Below are 5,597 nucleotides of genomic sequence, written 5' to 3'. Positions count from 1 at the left end.
GTATGACTTCTTTCACAATATAGGCAGCTCAATTTTTCAAGGGTGGAAGACTCAGGTTATCAAGAGAGAATGAATTTAATGATGATTGAAAAAATGACCTTTTATGTGTATAAATAGAGGGAACAAGGTCTAAGATGACACACAATACGAATATAAAACACTTCCCTCTTTTTATATATACATTATGAACGAGTGAATTATTAAGAAACATATGAATTATTTCAATTATATTGAGATATTAATATTAGACCACCTGGAGGCTTACTTTAGAGATAACGAGACCTTCAAGCATTGACGTCTAATGAACATCGCCAACAGGACTTCGCCTAGTTCGTCGAGGTATACGGGTGGGTTGGCAATGTTCATGAAGACGAAGATGAGACTGATAAGAATTTTGCCATTGTTTTATGCTATAGTAGTTACTTGAATTAGTTAGTAGAGTTTACGGTGTTTAATTTCCTTTTTTATTATTAAGTTACTTAAGTAGTTAGTAAAGTTTAAGGTGGTTAATTTTTAGTTTTAATGGATTTAGGTGGTTAGAATAGGTTAGAACAGGTTAGATTAGGCTTTGAGATTGTTGGAAAATGTTGGATTATTTAACTGTTTATTGATTCCTACTATTGAAATTGTTTGAAAAATGATTGACTGTGAAAATAATGATGTTAATTTGTTTTGGATGGAACCCTTTAAGGGTGGCTAAATCCAAATTTCAGGGGAGTCTCTGTCGAAATTTTTATAATATTTTCATTTAAATCGAAAAAATGCAAATTATGTTTCGAAATCAGAATAGAGATTTCCTGCTTCATATATATTTGTCTGTCATTGTTTAATTTGTCCATTTATTTTATTGTTTGGTTGATATATTAATTTGTAGTCTAAGTTGTTGGATCGTGAGGCTACACTGGCGGAGATCTTCAAGTATACACATACTTTGAGGGCAAACAAGGAGAGATTTACTGACGAGCGGTTGGCGGCCTATTATGTGAGTTTAAATTAATCTTAAATTTCAACTTCATTTGGTTTAAAGTCAATTATTTAACTATTATCATAATAACAACTAACGTGTGTAACGCAGGAGAATTATCAGTAGAGGTTGGAGGCCGCAAACCAGCAATCTCATCCGCCTGGTGGAGCCGACGAAGTCGACTCTGAGACCTCAGTTGTGGATCCCGACAGGATTTGGCATGAGACCGCCTCTGAACCCCACAAGAATTACAGTTTTGGGTTGGGCTCGTTCTTTGCCAATGGCCTCCGCTCCTCCACGTTGGCTTCTTCCTCTGCCTCTGCCTCTGTCTCTGCCACCAGCCCTGCTGATATCTAAGAGGTTATCGACCTAAGGGATGAGGTGCAGAAGCTAACACACGAGCTTCATCAGCAACAGGAGCAGTCTGAGGAGAGGTATCGAGAGATTCTTGTACGCGTTGCTGCCAGCTCGGACCTGACGGAGAAGCTGGAGTAGCTCGAGCGGCTGCGACAACAGATGGAGGAGTACAACCAGCAGATGCGCACTGGAGGTAGCAGTGTTGCTTCTTCCAGCGGCGCTGCTGGTTACCCCGATGACGTTATTGGTGGGGCACCAATGGTAGCACTTACTCTGCCGCCTCAGCAGAGGCCACGATGCCGACACAGCCGCCAATGACGATTATCAGGATCTGTGAAATCGCTTAGGATTTTATGCATTTTTGTTTGTTTAGGGTACATTATTCTACTTATGTGACATTTTATTATATTCATACCATTTATTTTTAATAAAATAATTTATTGATTTCAGCTAATTTAAGATTTCTGATAACAATTTCTTTAACAAGAGTTTTAATTTTATTTTGACTATTAGTTGTGGCTAAAAAATAAAAAATAAAAATTCTATCGGCAGATTAATTCGACGGTAAGTTTTGGCGCCATTTCAAGTTAATCGGACGGTAATCATCAACCTAGGCTCGACAATCCATTGAAAATACTGACAAAAAATCCGCCAATAATTAGCGTCAGACGAAAATAATCCGTTGGTAAGAGGTTTCCAACGCCATTTATACCATCACCTATAGGACGACGGTAAATCCGACGGTAAGGTACTTGAAAGTGGATTTATTTGATTAATCCGACGGTAAATTCAACGATAACCAGCATTTTTCTTGTAGTGTCGGAAAGAGATAAACTCATGACCTTGGGAACTAAAAGGCATAGTCAAAGTAAAAAAATAGAAAAAGACTTTGACGAAGACATCAAGATCTAACAAAGAACATAGAAGTTTGAAACTCCCAGCTATTAGGATGGATTTGTTAAGGAGCACAGCCAGTATACTTTAAAACATTTTCCTAAAATTCTGTAAAAGAAAGACGGACTCCAAGTCATGTGAACAAGGTTTCGTAGATCCGTACCTACTCCAAAACATTTCTAGCATGCTCGTTTATATGGCATAGATGATCATCAAAACCTGGAGCTAACAGCACATACAGGTTGCCCAAATCCGAGTTAAAGATAACCCTGGATTCTCACAAACTGTCCAGCTCGTCTTGCGTGATGGTAGATGGGATGGATTTCACTTCCTTGAAAACCCAAGAGTATATATCCACCTCGCCAGCTAGATTGAGCTGAGGGCGAAGTTGCCTCGAGGTACCAATGCATTCACGACATTTGCGATTGAAGGTAATCTTTCTCCTCGACATCTGGGAAAAATCTACAGGGGCAACATCACTATGTTACAAAGGGAAAAATTCAAAAATTACTAAGAAAACTCGAAGAAAAACCCATCAATTTTTGGAAAAACCCAAAAAGGGGCAAGAAAAGCCTAAATCAACATTACTCAAATTAGAAAAAACTAAAATAATGGTACCCCTACTACATTTTCCTAATCAAAACTATGAAGTTGAAAAAAATTTATGCCACAATCATTCAGAAAGCACATACTACAATAAAGAAAAGCAGAATTCGACCCCATAAAATATACATACATATGACCTTCGAAGGAAATGCTACATATGACAAAAATCTTACTTGGGTTTGATGAAAGATGCTAAGTGATGTACTTGAAGATGGAAGCGGAGAATGAAATTTTCCTCACTAACTCACTGCCAAGAAAAGGAAGAAGACGACCAAGGATGATTTCTGTGCAGAAAGGAAAACCTAGAGAAACACTTCAAAGAGAAAGAAGGAGTTTTTGGGAGTTTTGAGTAAATTGAGAAGTGGATATTAAAGTGGAGCTATTTAATTGAAAAGTTATGTGGCATTGATTGATGGAGAGAGAAGTTGCAATTAAAATCTGATAATTCACAAACTGAGGAAAAATACAACTGCTCAAAGAAAACTAAAAGATTTTCTCAAAGATCTTTTGGTGCTTAAAATCTAATAAGTGCAAAAAAATTGTTTGGGCTTGGTCCCTTAAACTTGGATATTCTTGACAAAGTCATTAACTCACGAGTTGGGACACTGTTCTGAACACGAATGGTATATCAAGAATATGATTAAATGAGAATATCACATTATGAGCTCGATAAAGCTAACAGGGTTGTCATTAAGACTAATAAAGTCATTAACTCATGAAGCTGTCAAATTATGACATTAAAAATATACATTAAAGGCAGTAAATGTCTAATAACAGTTACATCGAAAAAATGTAATAAAAAAAGACAAACTTAGCAATTAATACTCTATTCACCACAATTACCTAAAATATTACTGACTTAAGCATCAAAGTATTTTGCAGATTGTCCTTCCGATTTGGTTTCAATGTTGTCTAATTAGGATCTTCAAATCTCATTAATTCGTCACCTCTGCAAAAAGTATGAACTAATGAACACTTAATTTATTCAACAATTTAATAAATTTAAATATATTTATAAATTTATAATTTAGTATTATCAAATATCACGCCAATCAAAATATTTGTCTAGAAATTTATTAAAAGCAAAAGTGTTATTGACACAACATGTGATTATTTACCATCTTTAAGGTTTCGTGCATTTTTAATTTATTAAAATTTAAAACAACTACCTGTAATAAAACAATATTAAAGTCAAATATAAAGCTAACTAGTGAGTGAACTATCAATTCGATCCATCCCCGAATGATAATGCGACCCCTAAAAAAATTCACTTCAGCCCCTATTTCCTACTTCCGTGACACAACGCGATTCCTGTAAATATTTATCCGTCAACTCCGAACGAAAAACGTGACCTGTCATGGTAACTGTGTGCGCTAGCACCTTTCCTTGCTGAGGTAGATGTTTCCTGCATATGTGTACACCTCGAAATGGTCAAGGGATTAGTTGTCCTCTTTCATGTCTGCAAAAATATCGTCGTTTTCATGGGAGGAGACTTCTCATATGTTGTTGATTGAGCACCATGCCAATCTCCAGTCTCCCTCGTAGACTCAACCCGCAGCCTTGCCTACCCGACAATCTCCAATTTCTGAGTCACCGCTGTAGGACTCGGATCCACCAGTCGCGTCTACTTTGGCATCAATCTCAAATTCCCCAGCCTCCTCCTCCACCACTCCATCCATGTCAAATAATTCCTCGTAACCAACCTCCTCCTCAATGGTTAGACCTCCCTTACCCTCCTTCGACGTTTCTGCCGTACCCCGCAGCCATTGCTGCCAGTTTCTACAGGAGCTCTGCGACTCAGAGAACATCTAAATCCTCATAACCCCTGCAATAATGACCAATTCACCCTTTCTCTGACTTCCTCCCACACCATTTCAGTTTTCTCGATCTCTTCCTTGAAGGTTTTCCTTTTGTCTTGGATCCCCGCAACAACGGATTGGGGCTCACAACCTGAACCTGAATGGACCGCGATGATGAAGGTGAGAATTTGAGATCCAATAATGGTGTTTTTGCAATGGACATGGTATAGTCGTTGATTATGAGAAGTTAAAGATTGTGGCTTTGGAGGCTGCAAATGCATCGCAAGCACCTTACAGTGGGTCCCCTTCAAAGGTGGCTCTGGTGGACTGCGATAGAAAGGTGTGTATAAGGAATTTTACATGGAATCAGTGGCGTTTAACCCGAGCTTAGGGCTGATGCAGGCGGCGGTGGTGGCGTTTGTGGCGGGTGACGGTGGTTGGTATGATGAGATCGTAGGTGCAGTGTTGGTGGAGAAAGAAGGTGCTCTGGTGAGTCAAGAAGAGATGGCGAGGTTGTTGACGCGTTCCATTTCAGCCACATGTCGCTTCCAAGCACTTCTTTGCTTTTCCAATTCCAAAGATGTTTGACAATTGGTATAGTTTTTAGATTTAGATTGTGATTATTGTTGTTGCTTTATGATGGATCATGGTGCTCATTCATGGATATGAGTCAATGAGTCATGAATGGATGAGAGGACAACGTATGAGAAGTCTCCTCCCATGAAAATGACGACGTTTTTGCAGATGTGAAAGATGACAACTAATCGTCTGATCATTTTGAGGTATACACATATGTAGCCAACATCCACCTTAGCAATGCAGGGAGAGGTGCTAGCACACATGGTTACCGTGACAGGTTAGCATTTTCTGTTTGGAGTTGACAAAAAACATCCTCAAATACTGCGTTGTGACGGAAGTAGGGGACATGAGACGAAGTGGATTGTTTTTTTTTTTTGAAGGGTTGCATTGTCATTCAA

The 5,597-nt window shown here is 38.5% G+C and overlaps 1 pseudogene; it reads left to right on the top strand.

The window, feature by feature from the left end:
* Window positions 1-1,480: 1,480 nt before the first annotated feature.
* LOC148555214 (cytidine deaminase 1 pseudogene) lies at window positions 1,481-5,208 on the top strand (annotated as a pseudogene).
* Window positions 5,209-5,597: the final 389 nt, after the last annotated feature.

This window comes from Arachis ipaensis, chromosome B6 (genome assembly GCF_059453495.1).
Source record: "Arachis ipaensis isolate K30076 ecotype BB chromosome B6, ASM5945349v1, whole genome shotgun sequence".
NCBI lineage: Eukaryota > Viridiplantae > Streptophyta > Magnoliopsida > Fabales > Fabaceae > Arachis > Arachis ipaensis.
Note: the sequence above shows the minus strand (reverse complement) of the source record. Positions and strands in the feature narration are given on the sequence as shown.